The sequence below is a fragment of the Lepidothrix coronata genome, unplaced genomic scaffold, assembly GCF_001604755.1.
Source record: "Lepidothrix coronata isolate B3197 unplaced genomic scaffold, Lepidothrix_coronata-1.0 Scaffold75, whole genome shotgun sequence".
In the NCBI taxonomy this organism is placed as follows: domain Eukaryota; kingdom Metazoa; phylum Chordata; class Aves; order Passeriformes; family Pipridae; genus Lepidothrix; species Lepidothrix coronata.
This window is the reverse complement of record NW_016690255.1, coordinates 1-17,420: the sequence shown is the minus strand read 5'-3', so window position 1 is coordinate 17,420 and position 17,420 is coordinate 1.

Here is a 17,420-nt window from a genome sequence, read left to right as displayed (position 1 = left end):
CAGACTTTTAGGCAAGGTAACGTAATTACAGTTGTCAAACTACAGTGTTGATTAGATTATTTTCCTCTGCAAGGAAATAGAGAGTGCTGCTTAATTTCCTAGGATGGGAAACGTTATTTTGCATGTCCTGGTCTCTCTCTCTCACTGACCCCTCAAGAGCAGGTAGAAACTGGAGTTCACTGTGTTGGAGAAGGGCTAGTAGAGACAAGATCTCTCTTCTTCTGCGCATCTAAGCTGTTCCCAGGAACACGGAGACTGTCCCTGTCATGAATTGTGGAGTAAACTTGCTTGGAAAGGGGGGATGTTTAAGGTCCACTTTGCCACGGGGTTAGACACATAAAATAGTAATCAGCTTTGCTGTAAAAAAGCTGCTATGTGTTTTAAAGCCACCATCTTGACAAACATCATCTAAATAAGTTGCAGCAGTCCAAATGTATTGGTGCTGTCATGAGAACTGAAGGTAGACCAAGAAAGGATTTTGATTTACTGCTTTTCAAGGTCTTAGATGAACAAATACAGAGTGGTGTTTTTTATTTATATTCTTGCAATTGATGCTAAAGTAGCACTTAGGCAATGAAGTATATAGGTTGCAATTGAAAACAGAAAAACATAATCCCTAAACATTGTATATCTTTGTCCAAGTAAGGAAATTAAAAATCTAACCAATACAATCCAAAGTGTTTGGATCTTATTCAGCAGAAAATCAAACTTTCTGAGAGTTGAATCAGTGGTATGTTGGGGGTGGCAATGCTCTGGTGAGAGAAATAAAACAGGGCCCACTGCAAAAACAGATATGTGCTTGTCTCACCACCATTCTTCCCCTGCCTTCTTAATCCTTCTGCCAGGGTCTGGGACTTCTTATCTACTGAGTCCTCTCAAAATTGCATAATTAAACACCATCTCTCCCTTATATTCAAATAATCAGTAAATAATCTATGAGGAAAGAGACTCACAGAGTAAGTCAAAGAGACAAGAATGAAAATCTACAAGACAAGTTCTTCATTATGAAGGATATTTTAACACTGACCAAAAGAAAGAAAATATGAGTGAAATAGGAAATCTTAAAAAAATCTTTCTAGCTATGATTAGAGTCGGCAAACTTTCACCTCCAATGTTAATTTAATTTTTTTCTTTTGCTATCTTCAAAAGAGCAAGACTTCAAAATTTATTTCCAAAAAAGGCTGATTGATCCTTACATGAAATGCCAGTGGTAAGTTTTTCCAAGAGTGTCAGCAGAAGACACTTAAAACAGGACTAAACAAGACAGAAAAGATACAAGTGAAACTTTCAGCTATTATCTCTACCTTCAGCCTTTACTAGTCTCTAGTCTGGGAGTTATCTGTAGGCAACTGTACTGGCAAAGTTTTTATGTGGGAAGTTGATGGTTTTCTTTTAATGAAGAAAGTTAAAAGTCTTTAGAAAAATTTACTAAATTCACCAGGTAAGCAGAAAGCAGTTTTCTGGCAGCAGCCAGCCCATCAGATTTCAAACAATGATTCCAAGGCCACATCTCTTAGGACAAAAATTGAACATGAAAATGGCTGATCAAAACTTATCGTCATGGAACTATTGTCAGTATTGACGAAACTCAAAACCAAAGCAGGCACACAACAGCTTTGCAAGACAAGGCGACAGTCATCTGGCAGCTAATCCATGAAGTCAGCAGGTAAATCCAACAGGCTAAAACTCATCATAAAACTCATCATCCATTTGTGGGTGAAAATGATACAGGAAAAAATGCGAACTCTTACTGCATACAAGGAGTAGATTTTGATCCTTCATAATGTATCATGAAAAAATTCAAATGTATCAGCCCTCTGTGTCATTAAATCACAAGTGCACATTCTAATGTCAAAAGCCAAATTTTGCAAGTGTAATACTTTCTCAGGTCCAATTCAGCAAGTGCAAGCCTTCCCAGTAGTATTCTCTGCAATATTCCCTGAAAGCGATATTTCCTGCAGCATTCCCTGTTACCAAAGGACTACACTGGCCAGGGGACACAAAGCATTCTTCCATCTCCAGTGTCTAGAGTTGCTTTCCTGCCAATTGTATAAAATTTGCTATGTTCATGTGCAGATCTTTGGTAAGTGCAGCCAGCTAAAACAATAAAGAATGATACAACCATGTCCAACATGTTTACCTAGTATCTTACTAAAATAAACCCCCACATTTATATATGCAGTTACTAAAAACTGAAAAATAAAAAAGAAAAACATTGTTTGATATCAACTGTTTCATAATTTTTGTCAGTATTGCATACAGCTTCACTGTTTTGCCCATGTGGTAAAATTCTTTTGTGGGTGTGGTTCTTTCACATAGCAAAATGAAAGAAAAATACTTATCAAATTGGAAAATCTGATTTTAAAAACTAAACAATAACAGAGCTGCTCCACAGCAGATTGGGAATACAGTATTGCCAAACATACATGTTCACAAACCAAGACACTGACTTAAAATCAGATTAATTCGAAAGCAATAGACACTGTGTTACTTTTTCTATTGTGTGGGATCTAATGTTTTATGTTTCATGCCATTAAGCTTTTTCACTGTCATGGGGTTTAGAAGCAACACATTTTGTAATAAAAACTAAGCTTTTCAGGTAATTTGGTTAAAACAATTAGTCCTTAAAAAAACGTAATTAAATACAAAATGAGTGATAATGCCACAAATATGGAAAAATCTAAAACTACGTTAAAATAATTCTTTAATAATTTGTACCGCAAGCTAAAATTGGAAGTTTCTTTAATATAGTAAAGAGGTTAAACCTGAGGTTATAGTAATTTATTAATTTCTATATTGGTAAGATAAGGATATGCTATATTCCTATACTTTTAAAATCCTTTTGGTAAGGGCAATAAAGCATAATCTAACAATATATAATAATTTATTACTGTCTATAACAGACTGTAACTCAGAAAAATTTGTGTCTTTTTCTAACTTTTCTTACATAAAAAATTAAGCTCAGTAAAGAGAGAAGCTGGACATGAGGAATGAATTGTGAATTCTGATTAAGATCATAGGAGTTCTACCAGAGAGATATTTGCAAGTATCCAAGAATTCACAGCAAATACAGTGAAACCTCCTCATACAAAAAATGAAATCATATTAACCAAAGAGATGCGAATTACTAGTTACAAATAATTTCAAATTTTTCAGGGGAGTCAGGTTTAGTGCACTGTAAAATATGTCAGTGCCTTATTTTACATGTAATCAAAATTGTCCCTTTCTCAGAAAGTTTAAAAATATGTGATGAAATGTTCCCCTTTGGAGAGTTTGGTGCACTCTCAGTAAGTTTACAGCTGACACCAAGTTGGGTGGCAGGAGTGTTGATCTGCTGGAGGGGAGGAAGGCCCTACAGGGGGATCTTGACAGACTGGATCAGTGGAACGAGAACAACTGCATGAGGCTCAATAAGGTGAAGTGCCGGGTCCTGCACTTGGGTCACAACAACCCCATGCAGCGCTACAGGCTGGGAGCAGAGTGGCTGGAAAGCTGTTCAGCAGAAAGGGACTTGAAGGTGCTGGTTGACAACCAATGGCATCCTGGCCTGTGTCAGAAATAGTGTGGCCGGCAGGACTAGGACAGTGATCATCCCCCTGGTCTTGGCACCATTGAGGCTTCACCTTGAATCCTGTGTTCAGCTTTGGGCCCCTTGCTACAAGAAGGACATTGAGGTTCTGGAGTGTGCCCAGAGAAGGGCAACAGAACTGATGAAGGGTCTGGAACACAAGTCTTATAGGGTTGTTTAACCTGGAGAAAAGGAGGCTCATGGGAGACCTTACTGCTCTCTACAACTACGTGGAAGGACATTGCAGAGGTGCAGGGATCAGTCTCTTCTCCCAACTAATAAATGATAGGAGAAGAGGAAGTGGCTTCAAGTTACACCAGGGAAGGTTTAGGTTGGATATTAGGAAAAATTTCTTCACTGAAAGAGTTGTCAGGCACCGGAACAGGCTGCCCAGGGAACTGATGGCATTATCATCCCTGGAAGTATGTAAAAGGTGTGTAGATCTGGCACTTGGGAATGTGGTTTAGTGATGAACACAGCAAAGCTGGTTTAACAGTTGGACTAAATGGTCTTAAAGGTCCTTTCCAACATGAAGAATTCCATGATTCTATTAAAAATTCTCATGCTTTATTAATTATAAAGGAAATTATTTCACAAACACATCTAATTGATAAAATAAGTAAAAAATTAAATTCAATTTTGGCGGAAGAAGGGCAGTGACAACAATAGGAAAAACTTTCTTTGGAGCTTAAGCCAAGAATTCCAGATGCAGTTAACACATCATATCAAAAGACATTAAAATACTGTTAGTCAAGGAGTTAAAATTAGACATTTTCTGATAACAGAATCTTACTCCCTGGTGAGATAAAGCCTTTGCTTCCTGGTGATATTCGAATAATAAAAAAAAAATCACTTGATCTCACACACCTTCATCAGACAATGCTTCCTCTGAATTTTTCATTTCAGTGGAAGTTTTTCTGAATAAGAATTACAACATCAAACCAATAGATATGAAACACTTGCCCTGTCTATTTCTTGTAGCAAACAGTTGCATCTTCTCTAATGTGTAGTTTGTAACCCTTAAGGAGAAAGTCTGTCACTCTGTTACATGTTTATAAACTGCCTTCCTTAGTATAATTCAAGCCTTATGATAGTACCTCAATAGTGACATCATTTTTTTATATATATGTATATTTTCTTTTCCAATCTTGGGAAATGCAGAATATACATAAAAATCTATGCTGAATTCATATCCATTTGAATTCAAAGTGAATTTTACATTCCATTCAGCCTATCACTAATCAGTTTTATATTGTGAATAAACAAAACACAAGTAAAAAAGGTAAAGGATATGTAAAACATATCTGAGATAACTTTTGTCCCATAAAATTCCGCTTCTTTACTTAGGAGTTGATATTGCTAGGAAGAAAATAAACACAAACAATTGATCATCTCAACAGTGGAACTACAATCCAGAGGTCAGGAAAATATTTAGTGATACTCATTGAACAAGCACAGTACAGCCTCTGCTTAATCTCAGTTATTTCTTGACTATATATATATATCAAGCATGAAGTATAAAAGCCTTTGGGGTATAAAAGTTGTAGAATTATTTTATGTACATAGGGGTCTGTCTTTCTTTTTTAAAGGATTTAAGCGTAATCACAAATGTTACTTTTTGAGTTTCATAAAGTTTGCTGCCTTGTTTCAGTTACTTCAGCATAAGTTACACAGCACCATTTATAATGTGCAAACACATTATAAAATTCCTTTCAAAAATAATTTCAAGAATAAACATTTGATAATGTTTATTCTTCTCGTAAGTCTGAGAGAATAGAAAAAAAATCTTCAGTGTCTGTGATGTCACTTAATTAAACCACTATAGCACATGTAGGAACTATGGTAAGTAGGCAGTGTAAAACTTATACACAGCAGGACCTACCATAGCCAGGTAATATTATTGAGTCATTGAAAATGTTTCTTTTAAGCACTTGGAAACTCTCGTTGCATATAGCAGTACCACTGGTTTTAACATCACAGAAGGTTGCCATGTCAAAATGATTTTAAAATTTCTCTCCCTGAAGGAGAGAAATCATAAAGGCTGTGTTGGTAACTGTTGGTTCAAGCATGGTTGATGATAGTCTCGAGTAGTAAAGGGTTCAGACGTCTACGCTGATGAACTGTTGGAACAATTCTTGATAGCATTGTGGCCTCTCCCAGGTAGCATTGTTTGCTCTCCAAGGACCTTGTGCCATAGTTGACATGCAGGTTCACTAGTAGGCAGTTTTCTAGCAGTCACTGAGGCCATGGGAGCCTGCCTCCATGCCAAAGAGTATTCCTAAGTGTGTCAGATTTTCCAGACTAGGTGTAAGTGATTAACTCTAGACCAGAGAGTAATTTTGTTTCAGTAATATTTCTAATGCTGACCTGAACCTAGCAGTTTTGCATGTTATGGTCACAAGCCCAACTCATAACTTGTGCACACAGCCATGGGCAAATCATGCCCATGAGGAATAGCATAGTAGCCTCTTTGTAGAGATTTGAAAGAAAAAGTGTCATGACAATTGTCCCCTCTCATGTTTCTTGCTTCAGTTATTTCTGGCCTTTGCAAGCATTCTGGACAGCTCAAAGGTTCATTTACACAGCAGGACCAAAGCAGCTCAAAGACTGGAACATTTCACAGCATTTAACATGTTTCGTTGCATGAATTACTGTTGTTCCTGTGGATCAATTCCAACCTCACAGAGACTTGCAGTTTCCAAATCATGGATTCTGCATCAAGGTAACCTCTTGAAACTTAAAGTAAAAAGTAATAAGAATAATTAAAAAATGACTGGCATGAAAATTGTAGTACTTTTATATATCTTCAAACAATAGAGCTGGTAGTTATTTAGTACAACATGACTAAAACTTCAACATTATATACTAACACTGTTCAAATGAGGGATGCAGGACAAACTCCTGTTATTTGAGGATTTTAATGTTTTCATTTGGATCTCATATATTTTCATGTTAAACACTGAAAGTCATTTAGCTACAAATCTAGACTTGTCCACGGACATCTGAAGGTGGAAGGTTTCTGAGCCTGGTGTTAGTCAAGATTTCAATGGGGTGACATCACTTTATATCAGGTGAGAATCTCGACTAACAGTTTAAAAGGATGGTATAAAATAAGAAAGAGGAGAAGCAAAATGATAGTCAAGGTTACATGAACTCTTGCTACTATTCTTCTATTAATGAACGTAGAGAATGCTTTTCTTAATGATGAGGTAACTTGTGACTAGCCTGAATTTTGTAGATGAAATCAGGATTACTCCTGGTATGCAATAAAGAAACTTGCTGATAATAGTAGTGTGAAAGAAGAAGCAGCAGGAAAGGGACGGGAAAAAAAATTGCATAATTTGTAAGGAATCAAAACATACATCAGGGTTTAATATCTGAAACTGTGGTGCAAAATGCAGCACTTAAAATTTAAACAAATATTTCAGAGGTTTCTAGATATGTTATGGTCTGTAGCCATTTTCCACACATTCCTACATACTTTCAACAGGTAAAAAAAGTTATTAAAAAAAAATCAAAACTTCACATAAACAGAACCCAACTGCTTCATCACTCATCTCTGCAGCAATGGCATATTTCCCTTGAGAGTTTTAATGCCGTATGAACGAGGTACCTCTGCAAGTCAGTGTATTGAAGGGTTCAGATCTACACATTCTGCTTCAGACTCAGATGCTGCCAGTGACCAGCCTCTAACTCTGTCACAAGGAAGGACAGAGTTATGCCCTCTTCTGACATGAACTACAAAATGGCCATGCTGTTCAACATGTTAACCATGATAATCTTTTTTTTTTGTAAAATTATTGCAACAGAGTATGTGTTTGTATGTGTATGTAAATATATATCTACATCTATCAGTATCAGTCAAGGAATTAAAAATTGCTGTGATGGGAGTATTTAGAAAACTGATAAACCAAATTTTAAAATAAAATTTTAGTAGACTGACATTCATTAATGACAGATGTGCCAATGTTTCGTTCTTACTAATTACCAGCACATGGCTTTACACACACAAAATCATTAGTCTACTACAAACTGAATTAGCTGTGAGTATACAATACCAAGGAGGTGATGCACTAGTGGCTCCAGTATGCAGTGGTTAATAGTTGAGGAGGTCAAGGTCTTCAGGTTTGAGAGCCCTTTTATAGGTAAATTTCCTCTGGATGCCTGATGCTTTCTGCAGCTTGCTCCTCTCCCAAAAAGGGATCCCATCAGCTCCCAGTGCTGCTTATTTTTGTTTTGGCTTTGCCAGCCATCCCAATACTCGTGCAGTCAGTAGGATATCCTGCCTGTTTTCCATCCCTTGTGCTTATCTTGTTCTTTGTTCTGTATCTTGCTCTTTGTTCTTTATCTTGAAAATTCTGTTACTGAGTTGCTGTTTATATGTTTTCCCACCTTTTCTACTTGCAACTACACAAGTTTTTTTACTTTTGGCTGGACACATTTTCACATACTTAAACACAATACTTACACATTGTTTTGCTATGCTGTGAGTGTAAAATATATATATATGCATGTGTTGTTGACTATTTTAGTATGCTTCTAGTTGGGTTCAAGGCAAGCAAACATTAATTCCTTTCTAACTATGTCTATACTACAATATGCATCCTGACTTCAAGTACGACAATTATTCATAAGTGTCATAGCCTCTGGTTTGGCTGTAATGTCTATATTTGGCAGTTGGTATGGTAGTGACCTCAGGTAAAACCATCCTCTACTGGAGAAATAAGGAACAGAAGAGCTGTCTATTAGACAGCTGGAAGAACAGAGTAATTAGTACACCTCAATAGTGTGCTTTAAAACAGAATTACTATACTTGTAATGCCACTTTCTTTAGTCAGTACAGTGTCACTGTAATAGTGTTCTGCACATTTGCTGAAATAAAATCTATTTCAGAGCAGCAAAATAGAAATTATGTGAAGATGACATCATACAAGGATTCATAAAATGAAGCTACTCTCTCTTGTGCTGCAGAAGCTGTTAAATTAAAGAACACAGTACTTAGTATCTTTGATGTAGAAAAGAAGGCAAGAGAGAAGAGAAGGAAAAGTGTTATCAGCCTGTCTAAGGGAGAAGCAGAAATAACAGATACAGGAATAGACTGATTTTGACTTAAATAAACAACTTTTTTCAGCCCTAATGAAATTATTTTCTAGCCCTAATGTGCAGTGGAGCTAGCAGCAGAGGCTCTCTGCTTTGATACAGACCAACAAGTGAGAAATGACATGCAAGTATGTTTAGGAAACCTGACATGACAGCTGGTTACCTAGTCTCTCTACTCCACAGATGTACTATTGCGCTGGGGAAGAAAAGGCATCAGTCATACTCTTCAGCCAGAAGGCGGAGGAGGATCATTTCAAGAAAAGTTTTCCCAGCTTCTCTGAAAAAAATGGAAGCCATGCCAAGAAAAATTGTATTCTGGGAAAAGCCCAGAAGAGCCTTTTCTATGAAGAAAGCTCACATCCAGGGTTAGTGGTGGTGCTTACTGAGGAGAGCCTTGGCAGGAGTTGAATCGGGGAGACAGAGCCACCTCAGCCCATGGACCAAGTGACCCAGGTCATTCACAGTGCCCTTCAGCTAGGGCAGACAATCAGCAGTGCTCAGTAATCTCATCATCATTCCTCTCTTCTCCAGTTAAATAAACTCTCTGTAATCAGCAACACAGACAGAAGACGTGTATCAGTAGCAGGAAGCCAGGTAGGGTGAGGGGGATGTTGGGTGGGGGGTGATGAAGGCATGTGTAGAAGCACAGCAGGGCAGCTGCAGCCCTCCCATCTGCCTCAGTACAGCAGTGGCAGCGAAATTCTAAGACCTCTGGTCCTCAAACACTCGCTGCTGCGGAGACTTGCGGTACTCACCACCTTATGAATGTCCAAGATTCCCATTACTCACAAGTAGCAAAATGACAGAAAGGAAATTTGTTCCCGGTACCGGCACCTGTCAAAGGATGAATGAACACTGTGTGTGTCCTTGGGCCATCTTAAAAAGCTGCCACTGACAGTGGTAGGAATTACTGACCTACCTCCAATATAAACTTGGCCTTAGTGGAAGGAGGGATGTGTAATGCATGCTTTCTGACTGCTCTATTGGTGATCTCAGTCCTGACCCAGTGGGTCTAGTCTGAAATTAGTGAGCTTCTAATTGCTTTTTAATTTAAAGCAATTACAAAAGGGGGCACTACCAAGCATCATTTGTACTTGTGGAATCACATATGGCATTTAATTGGGAAAATCAAGTTGGGCAATTTTTTTCATTAGAAATTTTATTCCAACCACAAGAAATACTGGAATACCTGAAATGGCAAGTTGTATGGCATTTTTATCAACAGATATTTATTTTGTTTAGAGTATTGAAGGGAAAACCAGTCTCAACTATTTAAACTGGCCTGAAACTTATGATTCATGCTCTTAGCTTTGTGGCATTTTTCTTTATTGTTTTAGCCAATTAAGAAGAGACCACTGTTAAAGGTTAACTGAGCCAAAGAGGCATCTAGAAAGAAAATAAATTCCTGTTGGTCCTTTATCTTCCTTCAGAATTTACAGCAGTGTGGAACCTGACCTTGAGAAGCCATGTTAACTGACACAATGATGACCATAGGCTTGTGGTCATTGCAGACAGAGGTAAGTTGTGTCCTGCAAAAGCTTGTGAGTTAGTTCTCACTACAGTAAGGTTTTTCTGTGATTGAGAAAACACTCTGTTCTTGCCCAGACACACTGTGTAGTCACGGTCATCATTGCATTAGTTAACATGAGTTCTCAAGGACATGTTTTAACTTGTCATGCTGTTACAGTGCTGTCAAGCCCATTGAGAGGGACATCAAGAGGGTATTCACAAAGTATGAGGCCAGCTCCATCATAAAGGACATATTCTCCTGCAGCAGTTGATAATAGGGAAGTGACATCTCTGCATTGCCACTTCAAGGCCACAGTGCTATCTAAAGTGACATCTTCATGTTGCAGCATGAAGCCCGTAACATTACGTGGAGCGACATCTCCACAGAACTGACTGAAGCCCATGCTAATTGCAGCTCAATCTTGAGAAAAGACTTTTGCAAAAACATTACTGGAAACCCTCTGAGGAGGGCATGCACCAGCTAGCATTGCTGTGCCCCAAGTACTAGTACTTCTTTTTAACAAAAAAATAATATGGCATTTTCCCCCTGAGTTAAAAGATCATCTTTGACAATAAGAATTCATTGCACTATTTCTCTGAGAGGAGAAAAGGCACTTCATTTTTCCTCTTGCAAATATGTCAGGGAGAAAGTAAACATCTTCCCTACATTTAAACTGCTCGGCTTTGCTCAAGCAAAAGTAAACACACAACTTTCTTCTCTGAAGAAAATGTGGAGTCTTACCTGATTTCCAGCAGCTCGAGGCTATGCCTGTATGACTGTGCCTTTAAGCAAGTGATCTTAAGCTCTTGCTGGTGCTGGACTCAAGGCTCACAGATTCATGTCTGTCCTTTACAGGTAAGTAGTTCTCTTTCTTTGAAGGTCTCATCATGGCTGCTTCTCTAATTCTATCTGTGATGTCATTATCCCAACATCCTTACCTCCTTCCCAACAAAAGAGCCCAGCAGACTGCGAACAGTCAGAAGTCCAAAAAAGTGCTGGAACAGAGTTTAAGACTTGAGGTTCACAAAAGATGTACAACAGTATGTGTATGTGTGTGTTTGGGCATGAGGTGGGTGATAATGCTTACATCAGCCTGGCTTCCAGCCTTCAGAAGAGAAAGGGAGGAGATACCCCTTCTCAGGACTTGAGTGCTTTTGCTTTGTGTATTTGTAGATCATTATGGGAGGGATCTGGTTTGAAGCACTAGCTGGTATTCTCAGATGGCTAAATTTTAAATGCTTGACTCTAATTTTACCTTACTTGATGACCCTTATACTGAAGTCAACATTTTTTGCTGGTTTAAGGCACTTCAGAATTAAAGAATGAGTTACCTATATAGATCAACCAAGTCAGATCTTAGCTCCTAATAATTTGTTTTCAGACACATTTTCAACCTTGAAGTGATTTGATTTTTATCGTACATTGGTTCAACTAGTCTTTTTGGTCACAGGTTGTGTTTGTGGAATGTGTCCTCTTAATAATTCTAAGCATAGAGGAAGGAAAGGTTTTCTCCTTTCAGAAATTCTCTTTTTGACCCTGTTTTACAGATCCTTGCATACTTTCTTCTGCTATACTGGCGGAAACTTTCTCTCCAGCTGGGGATATTAAAAATTGTTATATTTACCAGGAACCCGAGTTTTGTTTTTCATATATGGGTCCGGTTTAAATTGGCAGTGACAGGAACGTCACCTAATAGGTAGTACAGGGAAATTCAGAGTTGCTGCACCAGTTACTCTCAGCACTGACCTGATGCAATTTAAGGTGCAAGGTGAATACCCATCAGTAGGAAAATGTCATTATTCACCACAAATAAATAGAATTACCTGTTCTTGAACAGTAAGGGCATCTGTTTCACATTCTATCCACCTTGGGCTGATTAGAGCAAATTAGGTCCTGTGCTAATCAGCTCAAGACATGTGCTGAAAATGTAGAAATCTGTTATTTGATTTTCTTGCAGTAATTCTCAAGTAATTCTTGTACGCCCAATGAAGAATGCAAAAGTATTTAACATTGGTAGGGCCCAATCCTGTAAGTTTTGGGGAGTGGTCTCATCAGGTTAAACAGGACCTCTCACACAAGTGAAGACTGCATAATGGGCATGGTGGGAGAATTGTTTTACAGCCTGACAACATTATCTTTTTAGCTCCTACTACCAGTACTTGTTTACTTACTTCTTACCAATACCTAATGTACCTTATCTACTCTAATTTTGCAGAATTTAGAAATTAGTAGGTCTAGCTGCATCTTTTCACTCCCATCAGGAATGAAGTGACAAGACTAACATTGGACAATTATCACTTTATATTAGAATGAGACTCCATTTAGACATGAAAGGTCAGGGGACATTTAAGTCACTCCTTTTTTAATTTAAATTTCATTAGTTTTGCCCATTACATTTGTCATGACTATACTAAAATAAGTCCTAATTCAGGTCATCTATGAAGAATGTAGTAATGAGAGTCTAAGTAGATTGTTTCTATTCTTTGCTTTACTGTTTCTTCCCATATGAGCTTGGGTAGATTGTATAAACTTCTTTTTCAGCTGCTAAATGACAAAAATAATGTGTAATGTCCTCTATGAGCTTTACTTCACTCATAGAATTGAAATGCATTCAGACTTTCATATATACTCAATAATCCATATGTGTATATATATATATAAAATAAATACATTTATTAACAGTATTTTGTCATTTGTTGTATCATCATTTCAACATAGTTCAATGTCGCACTACCTCGGGACTTCATCCGTTATCCTCCAAGAGATTCACATCTCTTCTTTATAGGTGACTGCCTTAAAATCAATTCAGTTTTAAAAAATCATATTCCTAAAATCTGTTTTTTGAAAAGTTTGTGGATGGTGCAAAAAATACATTCAGTTCAGGCCTGGAAGGCAAATTGACAAAGCAGAGATTGAACAAGTTTACAGATCAGTATAAATTCTTCATGGAGACATATTAGACCTTCTAGTTTGTGTCTAGCCCCATACTGGTGAAATTGTCCTTCTTTAAAATTTCCAATTAGTGATGTCATTCTATTACCTTTGCTGCACCAGAGGTGTGGGGTGTTTTCCCCATTGCATTTGTTTGCACAGTATCTGAATAAAACATCTGTTGGCTGATTTGTGCAATAGTGTCCCACTGTTAACCTGGAAATACTAAGAGGCTTTTTAGCTCAAGGTAAAGATGCTCTAGGTTTGTGCAGCTAGGGATTTCCTTCATTACAGGTGAATTCAGGGCCAATCTGAGGGTCAGTAGCAGGAGACCAGACACTACGTAAATTCCCAAAATGGGAATGAAGAAGAATTAGTGGCACTATGACTTGTTACTGGATGAATTTCCCTGTAAACGGGAACTGCTTCATTAGCACATACCCTCTCCTTATCGCAAGACTAAAACCAAATAAATCAAGCCCTGGCTAGACTTAACCAATATTTTTTGTCATCATAATGTCTCCTTTTCAAAAGAGTTACATGATTCAAGTTCATTTTAATAGCAAGCAATGAAGAAATTACAGTTGTTTCCATTCACACATAACTCTAATGGGAAAAGCTTGACAGTAACTGCTGTTGCAAGAAATTCTTAACTTTTTCAGGAAAGGCACTAGTGTTCCTACATAGGTAATTACATCATGATGCTGAGATTTTCCAGAAAAAAAATGAGACAATATCTTTGTCCTCTAGATTGGAGAGGACTAACTGTGGGAAAAAGAAATCTATTCAGGTTAAAAAGTGATTGTGATGGAAACAGTAGATTACATCATTCATTTCCATGGGAACAATACTTGTAAAATAACAAAGTGGTTAAACTTGTAAAATAAGAATAATGTTAGCAAAAGTTATTTGAAACAACTTCCCTGTTAGTTGATGTAAAACTCCAGTGAAAAGATGAGGCAGATAAATAGAAAGGTTTGCTCCTTCCATTGAGGGATGATTCACTATTTGTCCTTCTTCTAGACTTTTCCCTCTTAATATTTTAAACTTCTTTGGAACAAAGAAATAATCTTTTCTCTCTTTGATAGCAAAAAGCAATTTTCTATTTTTTCATTTACTCTTTGGCCTCTCACACTACCTCCCCCATGCTCTTTTCTGCTTTCCTATTATGTTTTATTTCAGCTACCTTTACCATTTTGTTTACCCATAGAATTTTTTTAATACAGCCAACAAATGATAATACGTAACATTGGAATAAAAACAAGGAGATAAATCCTAGAATAAAAAATCACAAAATACCAAAATACTGATGGCTGGGGAAATCTTACTGACAACCTGTATCAGCAAGGAGTCCTTCAGTTTTACTTTTCCTCTCAAATATGTCCATATTCTTCTTTAATCAGAGCTGGATTTAAATGCTGAGGAAATCCAAGAGAAAAATGCGTATCTATTGAAATCAGAGGCATTTTGAATCTTCTGCTGTGCAAAAGCCTCTCTTTACTCATGATAAATAGAAATATATTCTGTAAGTAGATCCCGTAGATTTCAGTGTGAGTACTTTCAAAGTAAATTGCTACTCAGTACTAAAAAGGACACTAGGTTAAAACTAGTTAGGAAGTGCTACACTGAAATAACTCCTAGAAATGTTATGAACTTTCCCTTACAGCCAATGACTTTTTTTACAAGAAATGTGGAAAACATTAGCTAGAATTGTGTTGGTCTGTACAATTTTATTCTGTTAAAGACAGGTTTTATGATACATTTAGCCTTTTAAATGACACTAATAGTCTCTGGAGACACATGGTCTTTCCTGCAGTTCAACAATTAAGTCTATTTCAATGTTATTTGGATAAGTTGAAACAATTCAGTTACTGTATGTCTGCTCAGTGGCATGTACTGTAAGGCTAATGGAAACCACCTAGACTTAACTAAATAATAAGGCTTTAGCCAGCTTTAGACATCTACCTAACTTTTTGAGGGAAGGCTGAAAACTGAGGGGGTGGAAGGGGTCATTTATTGGCAGAGAAAAAAGTGTATTTTTCATCTCTCATTTCACACATATGTACCCCTCCTCCCATCCAGCACCACACACATACTTCAAAAAAAAATGCCCTAAAATTTACACAGGTCATAAGCCTGAGTTGATAATGAGCACGATTAATCACAATTGTGTTTCTGTTTCTTCTCTCCTTTTGAAATGTGTTACTTGTTAAATTGTACTAGCAAGATTTTTAGATGTGTATGTATATATACACATATCATGCAGTCCTTACATATATATATATATATGTATTTATACACACACATGTATTTATACATATATATATGGCATGTTCTGAATTGCTTACACTTTTGTGTAGTAAGTATATGTTTATATAAATTGACTTATGCTGCTATGGCTAGAGTTCTTCTGCTACCATTTTTGACCTAGCTTAAGTACCTCCACAGTAAGCTACTATGTAGACATATATATATAACCGGATTTTTACCACATGATAAAAAAAAGAAAGTGAGGGGAAGTAATTAAGAGGGCTCCAGATTTAAAATCTTGGCTTTATTTCAAATCCCAAACCTTGAACTAATCAGACATAAGAAGGAGCTAAATTAATCACTGGTTAAACTCACTAATAGCTCACTACCCACCTGTATTGAGAGTGGGAAGAAATGGAAGGGTAATGATAGAAATCTACTTCCTACAAACCTCAAGTTTTCCAAAACTTTTCGGTCTTGAGAATCAAATTGGAAATCTTCTGTTAGGGTTGATTTAATGCAGTTATTTCCTTGGAGTCAGTTAAATCTGTGTTAAAATTGTGCGACTGCTGAAGTACCTAACAAACCTTGGTGTGACATAGGATAAACCATGGCCTGACCTGTACATGAACCGTGTAAAAAGACTTGTCTGATCACAGCATACCACTGGAGATACAGATGAGAGAATAATAGCAATCCCATGTATGAAAGTTACACGCACTATGTGGCCATTCAGGTCTAGAGAACCTGAGAAAAGTTTAAAAAAAAAAAGTCATAGGAAACAGATGTGTTTTTCAAAATTATTTGTGCTGCCAAAAGCTTGACTTTACACACACACATGCAGTCCAGCCAGGTGTTTGAGTGGCTGCACTTACCAGTGCCCCCAACATAAATGTCAGATCCACACCACAGTTCAGATCCACCAACAGCAATAATTGCAAATGCACCAGGTTCCAGATGAGATGCATTGCATACATCCAGAAAGCCAATAGATCCTGCCCAAAGTAGCCAAGTAGTAGCATACAGCAAAAAGTGATGATCTAACACCAAATTCAGTAGGACTGGAAGCCCTTCTCAAGGGTTTTACTTTTCTGAAGAGATTTGTTGTAGTGATGACCCTCCTGTGAACAGTTTCCTCAGAAGGTTTCCTCAGAAAACTCCTGAAAAAGCATATCCAGGCAAAGCCATTAACTATGCTGAACATTGAACTTTGAGGTATTCAACACTGAATTTGACCAAGAAATTATTATAATATACCATTGGAAACCATTGGCTCCTTTGTCTGGAAGGTATCTTTTTGCTAGAGTTAAATGTCGATAGGTTATGAAGACTGGACTCACCCTTCTGCATTTATTTACTAATTTTCCAGGGACAACAGGAATACAAAATAAGGTCTGTGGAAGAGCTTTCCTTTGATCTAATACAAACAGACTACTATTCTGCAAGCTGCAAAGGTACATTTTAATTACCACAGTGAAACCAGATGTAAAATCAATAAGGTGTTTTATTTCTCTCATTGATGTGTATAAATACTTACTTTACAGCAAGGTTAAGCTGAGTTTTCTGTCATTAAATGTAAGGATTGATGCAGGCCATTCAAACCTGGTTAGGACACCAGAGAACAAAGTACCCCTCTATGTCACACCATCATCTGAAAATACTCACCCAGTGCTTCAAAAACTCTCTTCTGCGATATTTAGAAATTTCTGTCATCACCCAGCTGGGATTGAAGGCTGTAATGGGCAAAACTTTATTTCAAATAACTGGGTCAGCGATTTCAGTGTTTATACAAGTGTGCTTGCTTGTCTCAATTTATGAAGTAGTTCAATTACTAGAGAATTTCTTGGGGATGTCTCATTTTAATCGAATCATTAATTCTATACTGAGAGGATGCATGGAAAGTGATGGTCAGTTCCTGTTCCTCATTTTAAGCAGAGATGGATCCAATTCAGAGCTTCCCACTGAAACTCTCTCAAACTTTCAGAAAAATTCAGTCTGTATTCAGAAGTACCAAAGGCCCAATGTTTTGTTTGTTTGTTTGTTTGTTTGTTTGTTTGTTTG